The sequence below is a fragment of the Podarcis filfolensis genome, assembly GCF_964270895.1.
Source record: "Podarcis filfolensis genome assembly, chromosome: 1".
Classification (NCBI taxonomy): Eukaryota; Metazoa; Chordata; class Lepidosauria; order Squamata; family Lacertidae; genus Podarcis; species Podarcis filfolensis.
In genome coordinates, this window is record NC_139604.1 from 78276687 (window position 1) to 78295950 (window position 19264).

At 41.1% G+C, this 19264-nt stretch overlaps 2 long non-coding RNA genes across 2 annotated transcripts; one reads left to right on the forward strand and one right to left on the reverse strand.

Annotated features, from left to right (window-relative positions):
* Positions 1 to 2113: 2113 nt before the first annotated feature.
* Positions 2114 to 3777, reverse strand: LOC310757919. The gene is made up of 3 exons (XR_014545568.1): positions 3449 to 3777; positions 3017 to 3110; positions 2114 to 2366 (listed from the first exon to the last, which is right to left on the reverse strand). It is a non-coding gene; the product is annotated as an uncharacterized lncRNA (long non-coding RNA).
* Positions 2831 to 5167, forward strand: LOC310757847. The gene is made up of 3 exons (XR_014545496.1): positions 2831 to 3096; positions 3280 to 3473; positions 4119 to 5167. It is a non-coding gene; the product is annotated as an uncharacterized lncRNA (long non-coding RNA).
* The last annotated feature ends 14097 nt before the right edge of the window (positions 5168 to 19264 follow it).

Sequence of the window (19264 nt, forward strand, 5' to 3'; positions counted from 1 at the left end):
AGTCTTTAGCACAGGAGAAATTTACATGTGGATTTTAAAAATAAAAAAGTGCAAACTGCTCTAGAAATGGAGCAAACTGTGCTAAAGACTGAAAAAAGCAGAACACGGGAATATAGGTTAGAATGCAAGAAGCAGTCATATATTGGGTCTGAGCAGGTCCATCTAGGTCAGTATTGTCTACATTGACTGGCAGTGGCTCTTTATAGGAGAAACTGAGAGGAACCAGCATGGGCAGGTTTCTTCATCTTTGCTGTGTGCCGAGTGCTCGTCTGAGTAACTCTGAGTCAAGGCAAACAGGATGGTCCAATGCAACTGTTTTTGCTTTCTAGTTGCATTCACTGAATGTCTTTGTGCTCTGGCCGTCTTCATGCATTTTATCAGGGTAGTAATGGATCCCTGAATATACTTATTCAGTCAATATTTCCTTTGCATTGGTGGCAGAAGGGTCGTTTGAACAACGAAACCATTTACTTACTTTTTTTGGCTATCCCCATTGTGTGGGGTTAGGCCTCCAGAAGTATAGTGAAGAAGATGCTTTGATTTAAGGATGGAGACTGTGATGGGTAGCAGGAAAAGAAACTGTCCTTTCGGTGCCCAGACAAAACAAACTTAATGTGCCTGTTTCTAGCAATAAACTATGCAAACCTGGACTACCACAATTCTCTAGTTTTGTAGAGTTTCTTGCAGTGCTTCAGCCAAACTATAGAGGGCAAGCTGAATGAGACCAACAGTCTGATCCCATGCATATTTAGTACATACTTAGAAATCTATCAATTTCAGTGGCTTCGATTTCCATGAATGTGTGTGTGTGTGCATCCTGACTGTTTTTGTTTTCACATTTCTCTCCAAAGCATCCAGTTTGCTTTGGAGTCCCTGTGTAAGCAAAACCACTTGGTTTCTGTGGCTTTTCTATGAGGAAAGAGAGTTGTTAACAATTAAAACGATGGGTTTTTCAAGAAACTGTGTTGGTCCGATCCAAACCCCATAGAAAGCCGTGGGATTCTTTCTGTCAACTTGTGTGATCTCCAGATCATGCGCCCAGCGATTAGGGACCTCAGAACAGCTCTGATGCGTTTCGCAAAAGCCATCCAAGCCGAGTTTTAGAATGGACTCACATGCTGTCAAAGTTGATGACTCAGAAGTAAACTTTCTCGCAGTGTCGCTCTTGAGAAACAAATGCCTTCCCTTTCAGTAAGCGATACAATATTTCTGGCTCATGAATGGCAATACCAGATTGCATTTTCAGTCTTCCTTTGGCACGGGAGGAACTTTGTGTAATGCTCTGCTTAACTACTCAGGGTCTAGTTTGAGCAGCCTACACGGAGCTGTTCTTTGTTTCTTTTGTAAACCTTCAGGATGCAGCTTTTTAATGACGTGCGGAACTTTGGGACATTAGGAGATGGAACATAACCGCTCAAAGCTGTTGGGTTTGTCACTTTGGATTTGTTACATAAGGCCGTGTTAATGTGAATGAGGCTTTTTGATTATACAGCGCAGACTGTGGGAGAAATTCTCTGATGTCTGTCTAAAGCAGTGAGCAGACTCCTTGATTATTAACATATTGGTTGTATTCCTATTTCAGACATTTGCTTAGAAATATGGGAACAGCTAGGAGACCGGGTGATGGGGGGGGGGGGAGAGAGAGAGAGAGCAAGATATTTGAAGATTCAGTCTAGAAAACCAGCCTAACACAAAAGAGTGTGTGTTCTTAGGTTGTGCTTTCCCTTGCAAGTAAAATTGGGAGAGCTGGTGATTTTTGTTGTGTTTTTTTTTTACAGTCTTTGCCTGCTGTAGTCAGACTGTTTACAACTGCACTTTCTCTCTTTAAACACACACACACACACACACACACACACACACACCACAACAACGGGAATCATTCTCACCAGTGAATGAATTTGAGTACTGTAGGCTTGAAGTTTCACTGGCCCACCCACTGTGTATGGATGCCCACTTTGGATTGGGCAGAACTGCTTTATACATTCTTATACCATTATTAGAAACTGCCTGGCTCAGCCATGCTGCTCTGATGTTGTGGCACTCTCACCCTAACCCTACCTCACAGGGTTGTTGTGAGGATAAAACAGGGAAGAGGAGAAGTGTTTGTCAGCACCAGCTCATGGGAGGACAGGTGGAGTCTAAATGTATTTAATTAATTTATGGCTGTTACAGTACAATGCCAAGGCTTCCGTTTGACAGCTTTCCCTTAAAGGACTTTCAGTTCCACATAGCTCTCCTTTGTGTGCCAATCTTCTTTCCCCCAACTGTTTCTGTACATTTTCTCTTCTATTTCTGATTCTCATTGACTGGTCTTAAAATAGTCCTCAGTCTCCATTCTCCACCCACAAAATGGGAGTAGTAATGACCTACTCATCTGTAGGGGAAAATATTGAACTTAACTGAGCTTGGAATGAAATGCATTTGCTAATTAAAGATGCTATATAAACAACATATGTATATAGAAAGTACAAATGAATAAATAATCCTTTTACAATTGTAGCTTCTGTGAGAGATAGATGATGATGATAGATAGATAGATAGATAGATAGATAGATAGATAGATAGATAGATAGACAGACAGATAGATGAGAGAGAGAGAGAGAGAGAGATATGGATAGCTGATTGATAGATGATAGATAGATGATAGATGATAGATAGATGATAGATGATGATGATGATAGATAGATAGATAGATAGATAGATAGATAGATGATAGATAGATAGATAGATAGATGATAGATATAGATAGATATACCCACTTATATGCCATAATGTTCAAATTGAGGGAAATGCTTGCCTGAACAGATGTTTATTCAAGAGCCAGCAGAATGTCAATATGGATTAAGCCTCTCGTATTTCATCAGGGAGGGCCTTCCACAACACTGGTGTCATGAGTGAAAAATCCCAACACTGTGTTACCACAAATCGATAACCAGTGCTTTTTTTGTCAGGGGGCACTCAAGGGCACACAGTACCGGTGCCTCTTTTTGTTATTGTTAAAAAGTGTGGCGCTTACGGTAACAGCTTCATGATGAGTACCAGCATCTCTCTCTTGTTGTTGTTAAAAAGTTTGGCATTTACTGCAGCCACTTCATGGTGAGTACCGGCATCTGTTTTTCGGGGGGGGGGGGACACCATCACAACCAGTGGGTCTTTGCAAAACTAGCTAGGCAAAATTTGGGTCCTTCCCCTTTGCTTCTTATCAAAGTGCTCTCTCTCTCTCTCTCTCTCTCTCTCTCCCTCTCCCTCTCCCTCTCCCTCTCCCTCTCCCTCTCATAGCTCTTCATGTCTATGCAGCGGAGCAAATGGCAAGCTTTCTTTTGCAAAAGTGGTGACAAAAATCTGACACATTAAATCAATGACAGCAAAGATTCTCAAGACTCTAAGAAATCTGGGAAATATGTCAAGCATCTACTATCTGGGCACTACAGTCTTGCTTGAAACCTACCTGGAGGCTAAACAGCTGATTAGAGGTAGGAACATGCTTAAGTGCCTTGCTGGGGGATAGGGGAGAAGGTGCTGATGCAGCTGGGCCATCACTTGCCATGCAGCTCAGCGTCGCCTTTTGCAACTAACAAGAAGTTCTTCATTTTCCAAGCTGTGTTGATGGCTGCAGAGCAAAGAATCCCAAGCCTCTGACCACACACTAAAATAGTTTCTCAGGACGAGTCATAGCAATCTTAAATGTTTTTGGTCGGAAATAGCTTCAGAGGGTATTGGTTGCTGCTGTATCCTGTCCCCAGTTCCTTACCAGCTCACAGCGCTTTCATTTTGATTAATAACACTGCACATTTTTGGATGTCTTAGTCACCGGAGAAGCAGCACATAGCTTTGGTGCTACTCAAGTGTATTCTCTGCCCCCCCCGGGGGGGGAGGGAGGGAGCTTATCACTTGCATTAATTTACTGTTAGGATTGTTTGGTGTGTTTTTTTAAAGAAAGAAAGAAAACAGAAAGAGCTTTCACTTTTCACTAGTTTGTGAGCCCACCCTGCATTTCCCCTGGATGGGCTGATGTTCATTAGGTAGGACACACGCTAGCACTAATGTGGAAAGTTAGAAACCAAAGACAACTTGTCCCTGTGCCCAAAAGTGACTCATTGTCCCTTTCCTTGCTCCAGCCAAAAGCAGATTCAGAAGCTGTGAGAGTTTCCTGAAGATAAGAGATAAATCGAAGGAAAACCTGGCAAAAAGAATGGAAGAAAAAAAGATGATGGTCTCGTTTCAAGATAGCATTTCCTTCAAAGCCCCTCCATGCTAATTAACCATTCTGTGCATATTTTCAACCACATTAAGGGATTTCCTCATCAAAATAAACTTCCTCCTTTGCTATCTTCTCTCTCTCTCTCTCACTCTCTCTCGGCATCTGGGATTGCAGTTTTGCTGCAAGAATCAGGGTTAAAGAGCCGAATGCTGCTTGTATGTGTGTGTGTTTATATATTCATTGAAGCCTTGCCAGGATAGCCCTAGAATCCCAGCGCCTGATCCAAATCCTATTTCGGCTAATGGGATCTTTGCTGTGTACTTCAAGGGAGGAGAATCGAGCTCCTAGCCTTGTGTGTCCAGATTGTTTCACTTACGCTGCATAATGTGCTGCTAATAAACTGCAGATGGACTCCAGCCGGAAAAATTCCAATGCCAGGCCATTTGCAAAACTTGAAGGTGTTCACACCTACAAATGTATCCCGAAAACAAGCTGCTTATTTATAGCATGCATGCACCCAAGAGCAATTGTCTGGCTGAAAAGCACACTAATAAGGTATAATTTATTTTCTTTTTTCCCCAGCGTGGGATGCCACTCATGATCTTATATGTTTTCTCTTATCGCAGTATTCAGCTATAAGCACTCGTCCATCATTTCCACCCAAGCATTGACTGAAATATCCTGAGTCCATTTAACCGAATAATCCTTAACTTGTGCTGACTCAGTGCCATGTTTTAGCAGGGTTCGCCCCCCCCAAAAAAATTTATAGGATTAATATTGTTGAAATTAACTTTTCAAATTCAATCAATGTACGGTATATGTTTTAAAATATCCAGTCAGAAGGGATCTGATTTGAAAATATTGATCCCAAGGAAGGCTCTTCCCATTAGTCCTTTTATTTGACAATGCAGTATCATTCCATTTTGTTTTGCCAAATCTTTATATCTGAAAGAATTATTCTGTTTTCCCAGATCTGTTTTAATTAACTGTTATATTAAGTTGTGCTTTATTGTTGCAAACCACCCTCAGAGTTATATAAAAGGCAGTATAAAATATTTTGAATAAAGAAATAAACATATAAACCTTTGCCTGCAAATAGGTCTGAAATTTAATACATATGTAAGTATGTTTAGGCTGTGCCTAATAGAAAGTCCTCACAAAGTGGATTACGTGAAACAAGAATATACAGCAAAAAATACAATATCACAATGGGGCATGCAACAACTCTTCAAAAATCCAGCCGCAGGCCAGTACCATACCATGAAAACCACCTAACACAACTTCAGATCAGCAGAAAAAGTTGTTTTAAGAAAAAGTGGCTTGAGATAAATCCTGTGTAAATGATGGAGTCTTAGACACAGTAGCTGGGAGGGACAGTATGGGGACAACACCAAAAAGGTCCTGCTTCTTGTGCCTACCAAGGCATCACATTACTACAGTAATGATTTAGGATGCCACATAAGTACCGACACCTTTAGAGAAAGGATCAAAGGCAGAGTAAAGCTGAGATATTTCATAACACTATCTCAGGTTTCCTCTGCCTTTCCTCCTGAGGGCAGAAAAATGTGTTTCTGTTGGTGATGGGGACAACAAGTGAAAGTCTCAGGGTCCCCAATTTTCAGTTCCTTCTCTTTCAGCTTTAAGATGATGCTTCTCTGCTGTCTGTACCAGCAGATAGTTTCAAGAGAATAAGGCAGACAGACTTGGGGAGATTTTGTTCTGCAGGCAGTATCAATCATAGATGATGCTGCATAAATGATACCTGCTTGACTGTAAGCCAATTAATAATTGGTGATGATGTATTTGTTTATTGCACGAACGTGAAGAAGAAATTATATGATTTTTAAAAATGCACACTGTTAAATTTTTGCTCACATGATAGTTTAGGAACTTTGTAAGTTGCCTAAAGGGTTCAGTGTAGGCAACTCATAAATCTAATGGATAAATACATATAATTTAACTTGATTAGATTTTTCAAGCTGAGCTGGAAGGGTTGGAAGATAAGAATTACTATACTAGAGGACTTCTTAAGACTATACTATACTTTTAAGGAACAGTTTAATAAGGTTTTCCATAGCAAAAACACACACACAAAACATTAAAACCCCAGAGTATATATATATTCAGTTACAGCACACGTAAGAGCAAAACAAGTAGACAATAGAAAATCTCCCACAAATATACAACCCATAATTCACAAACACTAAGTGAAGCAGTCAGGGAACCATCATATACGTAAGTAATCAATTAGCCAAGCATAAAGGGAAGTTAACTCAGTAAGCCTATAATATCACTGCATAAAGCCACATGAGTTGAGGGAGAAAGCGAGTCATGCTCTATGACCAAAACATATGAAATAAAACAAAGCCATTTCACATAAAACCTACTTTTCCCCCTCCTTGGATTCTTCCATTTCCTCAGCTGAAAAGTTAGTCTTTCCATAAGGGCCACCAAGCAAATATGAGAATGTCACTCCTTCATCAAATTGGCTGTTAACAATTCCCAATTTCACTACCACCATAGAGACTGCAAAGATCACCAGTGTCGAAGCAATGATTCTTCAACATCAACTTCGTTGGACTGGTCATGTTGTGTGGATGCCTGATTATCATCTTCCAAAGCAATTACTCTATTCCGAACTTAAAAATGGGAAGTGTAATGCTGGTGGTCAACAAAAGAGGTTTAAAGACTCTCTCAAGGCAAATCTTAAAAAATGTCGTATAAACACTGACTGGGAAACACTAGCCTGTGGGTGCCCCAACTGGAGAACAGCCTTTACCAAAGGTGTCATGGACTTTGAAAAGGAAGAAACATTTGGCAAACCCTCACTGTGATCAACTCATGCCCAGAAACCTTGTCCCCACTGTGGAAGGATGTGTGGATCCAGAATTGGCTTCCACAGTCACTTATGGACTACTCACTGTTAAGACCATATTCATGGAAGACAATCTTACTTGGCTATGAGTGATCGCCAAAGAAGAAAAAGAAGAAGAATAGACTGCAATAAAAAAGGAAACCAACAAACTCTTTTCGTTTCCATCATCTGAGTGCCATAAGTGGATCTGGTGTCAACAGCTGCCCCATAATCAATCAGAGATCCTTTTTGACAATTACCTACTTTACAGTTTCTGATGAAAATGCACAGGAGCTTAAGGTCCTATGATGATCTGTAATACTGAATAAACTAGCATTAATTATTGTCATTTTCAAAGGCACTTGTTTTCAGATACGCCCTCGTGAATAAATGCAGCTATTCTACTATCAAAACAAAATAAGTGGAATTAAACCAAAAACAACAAATAATGAGTATGACCTGAAAATCTCAAATAATTCTATAGTAAATGGTAAAAGATTTCTGGCCTCCATGCAAGGGAAAATCTGTGGAAGAATATAACACCATTGAATCTTCAATGCTGTTTCACTTGTGGTTTATGTTAAATATTAAATCATTGTCAAATTATTATTATTTTAACATCCCACTTATGCATGTACTCCAGGATGACTCATTGCCCATCACTTAAAGTTACAATGATCTGAAATTTACAAAGGGAATTAGGCTTAGAACCGCAGCCTGCCATTGTTTTGTTAGAAGCAACCACTTAGGGCTTTGAGGTTGACTAAGAATTACTGCGGAACACAGCACACAAAAAACTCTTTCATTGCTCATAACCAGCAGAGGTGAATTATTAAGAACATAAGAAGAGCCTGCTGGATCAGGCCAATGGCCTGTCTATTCCAGCATCATGTTCTCACAGTGGCCAACCAGATGCCTGTGGGAAACCTGCAAGCGGGATCTGCGCACAAGAGCCCTCTCTCCTCCTGTGGTTTCCAGCACCTGGTATTCAGAAGCACTGCTGCCTCCAACTGTGAAGGCAGAGCACAGCCACCATGACTAGCAGCCTTTGATAGTCCTCCTTCCATGAATTTGCCTCATCCTCTTTTAAAGTCATCTAGGTTGGTAGCCATCCCTGCTTTCTGTGGAAGTGAGTTCCACACTTTATGCAGTGCATGAAGAAATTCTTTTATCTGTCCTGAATCTTCCAACATTTAGCTTCATTGCCCATGAGTGTTATGCGGAGGGGATCTTCTTCTTCTTCTTCTTCTTCTTCTTCTTCTGTCGTTTAGTCATGTCTGACTCTTCGTGACCCCATGGACCAGAGCACGCCAGGCACTCCTGTCTTCCACTTCCTCCCACAGTTTGGTCAAACTCATGCTGGTAGCTTTGAGAACAATGTCCAACCATCTTGTCCTCTGTCGTCCCCTTCTCCTTGTGATGTCCACAAGTTTTAGTGTTATGCAGAGGGGAATTTTCTTGTTCTTCTTCTTCTTTTTATTTATTATTATTTAAACCCGCTCACCTGGCTGGGTTTCCCCAGCCACTCTTGGTAGGCTGTCATTATCCAATGAGTCCTATTCACTCCTTTCCTTCTGTGCAGTTAAGAATCACATGACGGGCAGAGTGAAGTGATGCCCAGTGGCCTCCTTTTGGCAGGACCTGCCCCATTTATCCACACGTTGGGGAAGCTTCTGGAATGGGGCGTAAACTCCCTACAGAAATTATTCCAATGCTGTGGGGAGCAGCAGGGTATGTGACAGAAGGACCCCAATGAGAATGGACCCAATGTCTCCTTCAAGTGATTTTTAATTGTAAGAGGGGGAAAGGGGTAAACTAAGCTCTGGTTTTATTTCATAGCATAACTATTCCTTCCCCACAGTCTTCTTGCACCTGATTCTTCTGTAAGCAGACCTCAACATAACATATCCACAATATAATCGCAGTGAAGCCAGTGATTCCAACTTTGGTTATGTCAAGATTCTGCATCATGTGAGCATGTGTTAGATTTATGTACGTCCATTTACTATGTGTCAGCTATAAAAGAAAAGAAAAGTCAATCCCATGCTAAGAACTGCAGTGGTACCTTGGTAGTTGAACGGCTTGGCTCCCAAACAATTCGGCTCCCAAATGTCACACACCTAGAAGTGAGTGTTCCAGTTTGCAAACTTTTTTGGAAGCTGAATGTCCCACAGGGCTTCTGTGGCTTCCGACTGAGTGACAGCTCCTGCAGCCAATTGGAAGCCACGCTTTAGTTTTTGAACTGTTTCGGGAGTCGAACAGACTCCCGGATCGAATTAAATTCGAGAATCAAGGTACCACTGTATTAGGATTTGAGTCAAAAACCTCCAGCGTTCTAATGCCTTTATGTAAATGTTGAAAGAAACAAAGACTTTAAGAAACAAAGACAGAGTCATGACCCATCAAGACTGACCATCAGCAAAGCAAAGGCTGGGCCAGCTGCAATTGTAGTTAGTAAGACAAAATATTAGTAGTTTTGGTTTAAGATTGCAGTTTGCCTGTGTAAGCAAACAGGAAAATTTTTCACTTTTGCAAGCTTGATGAGAGGGACAGAGCGCAAGGCTTTCTGTCTCTTTTACATGTAGAGAGGATCAGATGTTTGGAGTCTCTTTGAATCCAAGGCTGCAGCAGTAGAAGGAACAGGATTCCCTTCAGGTGTAATGCTGTGCATTCCAACATCCTAGGCTCAAGTTGCATATATATGTAAATAAACCATATATCATAAAGACTCCACAGTCCCCGCTGTGCCTCTTCGTCACACAGACCCTGGTAAATGTGCCTGGTACCCCTGGAATCCTGCACCACTTAGAGATTGGGGTGGCATGTAACACTATATTTTTTCCCCAAATGTTAGAATGTAAAACAAATGTAATTCTGATAGAATATGACACACATCCCAAGAAATTAAGATATTTCCAATATGTCAGTCTTGACATCAGTCAAGATTCTATGATTCTTTAATTGGTTCCCACAAATGTACATATCCAAGTGGAATTTGCATTTCAACCTAATATTGTCCATATGTATTTCTCCAAAGCTATTCTTCTGCGGAACAAGAATGCAGCATCAGCATTTGTCTTCAGATGCAGTAGGCAAACATCTTTGGTCCTTAGCTTTGCAAATGCCAAACATGCCAGATATTCCATCTTTCGCGAGAGATAATCCTTTGAGTCAAATCTTCACTTGCGATGCAATATAAGAAGCATTCCCCTCCCCACCCTATTTCCTGCAACAATTAAGTAAAGTCTCCAGGGGAAGCCCACTCTCTTCCCCGCCTCATCCTCCCTTTGAAAGTGGCGTTATCAGATGAGTCATATGCCTGTTTTTATGCACTAGTGCACATGTTGCAGATCCATTATGAATTCATGCTTCAGCCCATGACTATGAAGTCAGAGGGAATAGCAAAGAGGCAGCTGCTTAGATCAAGCGGCAGTGTCGGTCTACCCTAAGCTTGCAGCCAAAATCAACAGTGTCTCTTTTACAGTTGATCTAGGGAATGATGTTACATAAATGGGATGTTTGAACTAATGACTAAGTCAAATACAGCTGGACAATCCCCCCTCCCACCGCCAACCCCCCCCCCCCCCATTCTCAAAGAAATTCAGCTGATGAAGTTACACTTGCAGTCTTGTTATGTAAATCTAGAGCTGGAAGGCTAGTTTCAACAAGATGTGTTTCTTCCTCTTAATTTCTTTTGTACCATCTTCTGGAACACACACTACACATACACACAAACACATAGTGGGTTTGGGGAAACTCTCAGACTCTTCAGTGAGCAAGTACCTTTGCTATTTTTTCTCTGTCAGGGCCCCCTTTGTACTGGGCACACACCCAACATCTATCTCTTTAGCGATGTGCACTTATGTGCTGGTTATGCTATGGGAGGGTTTGTATATACAGTGCATTTCCCTTCACAGACTTCTGTGCAAAAGACGACTTGAAATCCACAGTAAGAGCTTCACACATAATGATTGTACAAGGGGTGTTGGGCCATGTATTTATATGGTATACATGATGTGCAGTCAGTTTTCACTCCCTAGTGTGTATACATGAAATGAAATAGACATATCTTGAGGTGTGGTGATCAGTAGGGATGGGGAAATTGTGCCAATGTTAGTGGACTACAACTCCCATCAATCTTGACCATGGACCAGGCTGGCTGGAACTGAGTGATGGGAGCTGATGGGAGTTGGAGTCCAATAACATCTGGAAGGCTACATTTTCCCGTCCCAAATCTTCAGACAGGTTTCCAGAAATTTATTTCATGAATTCTATGGTGTGTGTGTGGGGGGGGTGTAAATATAAAATCTGGAGCACCTTATATTACACAATCAAGTAGTGTAAGGCATGTATTTCTTTTTATCCATTATGAGGCAGGCTGTCTATTAATTTTTCATGGGTTTAGCACAGACCAGTTTCTCTTTTTCTGACTGAATAATAAATGTTCTGCTAAAACAAGCAGGACCTAAAATCATTATCCCGAGAGTACAAAATCACCTTCCCTCATGCTGGAAATGAGTTTAAAGAATTAATGTTTTTCCTAAAATATGGAATGCATTTGTTCGTGAAACACATGTTCCCATTAACATCCTCTGGTTCCTGACTATCTGCAAAGTTACTATAAAATGCTTTTTAAGGTGCAATGCTGCAAAAAAATATTTGTAGAACTGCAGACACACTTTCATTCAATTTCTTTTAATATTACCTAGTCCGACTTCTGCAAGTTGTGTTTCTGCAGAACAAAAAAAGAAAGAGGACAAATTTCAGAGGGTATAGACTCTAAATACCTCACACACAAACCGCACACAGCATTGTCATATCAAATGTGGTGTGGGTTTTTTGGAAAGCATGTTTGTTGTCCAAGAGCTCCAAATCCACATTAACGGTGCACCCTGAATTTGCTAGCATGCCACTGAATCCAACCTGCAAAATAGGGACAGCCTAGAAGCTGTCATAGGCAATTCACATGGTGAATAGTTGTTGATTAACACCAGGTGATAGTCATGCCTTAATCCTATTGCAGTGGAGTCTAGTCCATTAAGACAAATAGAGCCCTGCCCCACCAACATCCCTTTGCCCTCAGTCAACCCCTACCTGCCTGCCTGCTTACGTACATCTAGCTGAGTGGGTGGCATCTCTAGATAGGGCTAGGAGAGAAACCAGTATGAAATCCTGGAGAGCTTCTGCCAGTCAGTGTAGACAGTGTAGACTTCTGCCAGTCAGTGAGCAAGACAGACCAGTGGTCTGACTCATTGTAAGGGCAGTTTCCTAGGTTCTCCATCAAGGAGCTACCCAGTCTAGCTTCCATAATAGAACTCTTAGGGAGACAAGTAATACATTACTGTGTTTCCTAAGTAAAAAAAAGTGCATTGAAGTGTGTAATGCATATGTGGCCTTAACATACAGGAAGAAATACTGTGTGGCTTTTCTTTGCCCATGGGAGATTTCAGTATTCAGTGATTTCTCAGAGAGAAGCACATATTTGGGAAAAATGCATTTCGTTTTCCTCTGGCTTGATCAATCCTATGGTTTACAATGAATCTTTTAGATTTGAGATCTGGATAACTGCTTTCACAGGAATCCAAAGAATGGGGAAAGATACTGAGTAATGAAAATTACACTAAGCAAATAGTTTAGAAAGCCATAAGCTTCCCTGTCTCCATGAAGATGTACGTCTGCAGCTGGCTTCTACAGCTGTCATTGGCATACAAAATGAAATCCCAAAGTTCCGAGCCCACAAAGACTAGAAAGGGGAGGAGTGTTGATTCTGGTTACTGAGAAGCAAAAAGCCAGGCTGTTTCCAAAGGGTGGTGAGGTTTTCAGCTAGTAAATGTGTCTGGTAACTCTGAGAGAACCAGTACAGGAGGCTGATACAACTCTGACCCTAAGGGCTCTGTAACCCAGTCATAGGAATTTCGGACATATTTTACAGAACTGGACTTTTGCATGCAAACTGGTTGGTGGTCAGGCAGGAAGGGGAGTGGGGAAGACCCTTTGCATCTTTCTACAACAAAAACATTTTATTTGATTTGCAATATGCTGCAGAAACACATTCAAGAAACCTAGGCAGTAGGATTCTAAGCCTCCATCAAAGCATGATGCAATGCTCTTTGTTGAAACTTTGTTCTCTCTCAGTAATGTACAAACTGGGAGTGGGTTCTAAGTTGAAGAGCTGGGACACAGCTATGCTTCCTGGAGCCAGTCACCAGAACTACCTTCCCATCAGCCTTAACCCTTCCCAGCAGTCCATTGCCTGAAGTCACCCCCCAAAACTTTTGCCTGGCTACGATACTGGAAATGAAGACATTGGGGAGAAGAGTTCCTAGGGAGGGAAGGTAGAAGGATTCACACCCCACATCTGCATATTTGTTACTCTCAAAACTGGGCCTATTTATAAATAATTAGAGGAGGCTAAATTTCTTACCGATCAGTCTATCGCCATCATGTATATCTGGAGCCTAACTACCAGAAGATAATTCGCTCCTTAGAAGATTCCTCTTGGTTGTCTGTGTTGGGTCCATACATGCAATATACATGTGTGTGGGTTCAGATGTAGACCTTGTAAAAGTCTACCTTGTGTTTTATTGGTGATGTTTCCTGAATCCTTTTGTGGTGATTTATGATGGTAAGCAGGAATGTATAAGAATGTATTTAAAAAAAACAATAATTCATTGTTGATGGGCAACATCAAGTCTGTCTTCTTAGGGTTGTTTATCTTGAGTGGACCAGCCAGCTCTTCAAACATAGGAATCCTTCAAATAGAGAACTATGCTCTGACAGCTCCTCAAATACAGAATTGATTTCCGTAAATTAAGACACTTGTAACCATAAGTACACAAGCCTGAGGCTCATGCACCTTACACTAAGCTATGACTTAAAGTGGGAATGTAGCCTACATGTATATTGAGGGGAGGGGTTTACTATCTGGAAAACAACACATGCAGTGGCGTAGCGTGGGGGTGCAGGGGGGCCGGCCGCACTGGGAGCAACATCTGGGGGTTAGGGTTAGGGGGCGCAAATCCACGGGTTAGGGGGCGCAAATCCACGGGTTAGGGGGCACAAATTACTTGCCTTGCCCCGGGTGCTAACAACCCACGCTACGCCACTGAACACATGAAAGCTATCTTTCAAGAGAATATGATATGCAGAGTATCATATAAATCAATAATCTATACTTTATATAAAACATGTTCCAGTTTCAAAACATGTCAAAATAGATACAGGATGCCCTCAAAGCCCCAGACACTATCTATGAGTAATTCCAAGTGAATACATTGATAAAACTGCTTGGTAGCTCAGATTGAATTGCAGTGGGACTAAATGCTAACTTTCATTCATGAATGACAATGTTTGTGTAGAATATCATAATTGGATATTGCTTGCTAAATCTATAAAGTCATCTGTTATGTGAATGAGCCGCTGTTTTTCTAATGGGCAGGCTTGTTAGATGTATTCTGTAAATTCACCTCTTGACAACATAAAAGGAATTGTGGCATAAACTGGGTTCTTTTTTTAAATGTAACTTTTAAAAGACTATGACTGAAAGAGAGGGTTCTGCTTCCCCCTCCCCATTTTATATGATTCCCAAGAATGCAAAAAAAAAAAAACCTCTCCCACTCTCCACCCAATTTTTAGAAACACTTTATAAAAATACACGATTCCCATGAACTGGAACGGAAGGCAAAGGGGTGTTAGTTTGCACATCAAACCCTAGCAACTCATAATGTGTCACACAATGGAAATTCTGCATAGCAGCCCTGCAATATACCACAGGATCTCATAAAAAAACCCTATAGTACTCTGCATAACATGCTGCTATTGGGAGACTACACCACCAAGTTTTTGCTCACTCAAACCCCAGGGTAGTTGAGAAATTTTCATGGAGCTTATAGTGATTTATAATGGGAAGCATAGGCTTTTTCAGCTACATTGTTCTCACTGACAGTGTAAAGAAAGAGACCACTAAATCTCTTCTCATCATAACTAATGATTAAGTCAGCAGCTTTTGGGGCGAATACAGAATGCCCTTCTACAAAAACAAAGTATTCTATTGTAATGCATTACATTTTTCTCCCAGAAAAAAAAATTCTTTTAAGTATCCCATAAGGCTTTTGCAATATCTTTAACTAGATCTTCTCTCATTGTCACCATATTGAAATAAATGGAATGTGTCAGGCTGGGTAATGCCCTTTCAATAACTTTTTAGGAGCTCACTCAACAGTTTGGAAAGGGGGGGAGGATAAAGAAATGAAGCAAACTTTCTCAGGATCTTCGATGCCTTGAATGAAAGATTGGCTCACTAAGAGGAAAAAGCTTAGGCTGACATCAGTGCTAATAGGTGGAACAAGAAAGGATAATTCTGCTAAGTCAGTGTTACTTTACACATGTCCCAATAGCTTGAGAAGTAAATTACCCAATTAAAGAATGGGATTTGATGGCAATTCCCTGTGATATAAAGATCTTATTTAAATGTCTGTAAATGGATCAAATACTAATAGCAGGGCTAATTCTGCATGCAGGTATGGAGAATTTGACATGCATTCTCTAGGCTATTATAAAGCATCTTACAATGTCATGCCATTGGGAACGAATTGTCCTGGGATCTTAGATAGGGGTCATAGTTCAGATTCAAAGAGTTATGATCATTTGGTCAATTTTAAAAGATCTCAATTTTTCATAAACCTTCCTTAATGCTGCCTGACAAAAGATAGCATCTACAGTATCTTCCTTCTTGTTGCTGATAGTCTGTGTACATTTCTAGCAACAATAGCAGGAATCCAGACATGAGAACATGTCTTTCAACATCTTTGTCTCACTTTATATTACTTTTTCCAAAGACATATTCAACACCAGCACAATCTAGTTCTTACAACATACTAATATCCTTGGAGTAAGCAAGCATTCAACAGGGAATGCTGATTGTAATAAAAGATTTAGGAAGAAAACATGATATGAAGGCTGGCAACATTAACCCCGCCATATGGGAATTCCTTGCAGATGATTGCAATGCCTGGAGACAGGACAGGGAGGTTTTGTATGCACAGAAGTGACCAGAGGAGGAATGACCACTGGGAGTATAGCAGAGAGAAGAAACACCATGATGGACCCTATGCCCTTTTAAAATGTGGCTCTTTTTTTGCGGAGAGGGTGTGTTACTGGGTTGTTGTTTTTATTTTGATTATATATATTGTGGTTTTTATGTTGATCTTTTCTGTGAACCGGCCTAAGACCTCCAGGTATAAGGTGGTATATAAAATCAATAAATGATAATAATAACATAAAAAACCAGACACCTTCATCTGCCCTGCCTGCAATAAAACATGTCTCTCCCATATCGGTCTCTACAGCCACAGTTACAGGTGCTGTAACTCTCCAGTGGTTTGACATTACCCCATACCACTTTGATATATGGATCAGCTAAAGGATTTTGCACTTATAAGGCTATGTTCATGGTTGGAATTTCATACAGTATTTATAAAAATGCTAAGAACCAGGATTTTGCTATCCTAAATCACAACTATCTTTCTCCTCTTCCTCCTAGTCAGATTTGATTTTCAATGTCACACCTCCTTATTGCATTGGTAGTGTACCATTTATGATCATCCTAAAGAAGTAATAGACCTTTCAAACCTTAAGCTTCTCACCCTTTGAACGTCATGAAAAAACTGAGAGTGTCATGTGAAGGGTATTCTCTTTAGCACAGCATAAATGTGCTCAGGGGATGCGGGTGGCGCTGTGGTCTAAACCACTGAGCCTCTTGGGCTTGCCGATCAGAAGGTCGGTGGTTCGAATCCCCGCAACGGGGTGAGCTCCCATTGCTCGGTCCCTGCTCCTGCCAACCTAGCAGTTCAAAAGCACATCAAAGTGCAAGTAGATAAATAGGTACCGCTCTGGCAGGAAGGTAAACGGCGTTTCCGTGCACTGCTCTGGTTTCGCCAGAAGCGGCTTAGTCATGCTGGCCACATAACCCGGAAAAACTGTCTGCGGACAAACGTCAGCTCCCTTGGCCAGTAAAGTGAAATGAGCACCGCAACCCCAGAGTCGTTTGCGACTGGACTTAACTATCAGGGTTCCTTTAACTTTTAAATGTGCTCAGTTTCATTTGTTAAAAAGTCTCCACCTTTAAGCATTAGCTCTTAGGCTGAAGTGTGCCTGCTTGCTTTTTGCTGACCCAAGTTTGAAGTTTTAAAAAATGTACTAGGGAACTAATGAAATTGCTGGACATTCAAATGGGAAGGATGCAGCAAAAGGTTATGAATGGGAGCCTGTACGTTTCTGACCAAAGAGGCCATTATATATATTAGGAACATAAACTGGAGAAATTCAAAGCATGCACAATTACCGGCTATATGCATGTGGGGCTGAATGTATGTGTATGAATACAATTGCACATGAATCTAATCAATACATTCATTCCTTATTAGAACATAATTACACATCCCAGGAGGCTGGAATTGAAAAGTCCCATTAACCCCTCGTGCCCTTTCCAGTTTTTCTCTGCCTTTCCCTCTAACAGACTTCTATGTCACTCCACTCATTAGAGGCTACTGTCTATGACATTGTTACATAAATAAGGATGTCGATCTGTCAGAATGGGTCTCCCAGCTCAAGGGTGATGACAAATATCTGTCCCCCTGAATTAGGCTAAAGACAGTAGAATACAGGACAGCTACTGTTGATTATTGGATAGTTAATGCATAGAGGACAAAAGGTGCTGAAGCTTGGTCACTTTTTGAAATCATTAATATGGATTTAGGCCTATTGTTTAAGAAAACTAGGTTAACAATGGCATGCTTATTTTTTTTTATTTTGGGTACTGCTTATATAGGGTTTATGGCTTCATAATGTCAAAGGCAAGTTCTTTAGCGGAGATCAGTGAAATGTATTGTTCAGCTATAGGAACAGCTGGGAACAAAGTTATAATGTATTTGCCAAACTCTTTAGGTGGCAGAGAATTTAGCTTCCTTAAGAAAGAAAGAAAAAACAAGACATACTATGGGTGGGGGAGGGAATAACTACAGGAAATCATATATCCAGTAGAACAATTTTCACTTTGGGAACAGCCTTGGAGAACTATCACATGGTTTGCACTGTAAATGACTGCTTTATTACCAAGACTCTCTGAAATTTCACTCTGCCTTCAAACTATGTCTGCCATTTAAATAACAGGAAGGGGACAGAAAAGTTTTCGCAATCGAGAATCTCTTATTAGGCGAGCTTTTCCTTTTTAACACTCATCACAGATGTTGCAAGTGTTGCAAGCAACACTTAAAAATCAGAGTTGTATATTGGTGGGTTCCACAGGCAAGTGTTGCTGTTTGCAGAAACAGAATGCACAATGGAAAGAACCAATGACGCCAAATCTACAGTTTGATGACGTTTCCTAACTTCTGTGGCGTATATCAGGGGCAGTGAACATGAGGCCCAAATGTGTTCCACCAGGCCTCTCTGGCACTTCGAACTTGCCCCCACACTCCCCCTACTTCACACATGATTGTAATGTGTCCTTGGCACTCTCATAATGCCTCCTGATAGTTGGGATGAAGGATGAAGGGGTGTGTGAGTGTGTGTAGGAACTAGTTTACTGCACAAAGGTAAAGTTTTTCATTAGTTGATGTGCCCACTTTTGCCTCTGGCTCCACCCACCAATGGCATATGGCCCTCAGAAGGCTGCCCAGAGGTGAATTTAGCCTTCAGGCTGAAAAAAGGTTCCCAACGCCTGGTCTATGTATATTCAGGACCTTCTCAATGAACTATAGCAAACTCTTAAATGTTCCTGTTCCTCTTCAGGCTTTCATTTGTCCTCACAAGGTTAATTGTGTGGGCAAATGCTTCTGTCTCCTCCTCTGGCAACAATTGTGGACAGGCCACTGTTTTTGTGTTCCCTGTGAACAATTGACAATCTAGGCCAATTCAATCTAGGCCAATTTATATATTTAAAAGAATGTTTGCAGATTAAAATGAAAAGGTCGATTTATAGCCATGCCTTCGTCCGCATGACTTTTCCAGCCTTGCTCTGTGCAGGAGTGTGTCCTAAAAACACCGCCACACATCTCTCCAAAAGATGATTTGGCTTGAGAGTTCTTATGGACCAAGGCTTTGTCAGCCAATAATATCACCACATGAGCCAGCTCAGTAGTGTAGAGTAGCTGTAATTCTCTCCATGCTTCCCTCCCTCTAATTTCCTCCACCCTGAGGGAGCAACTGTT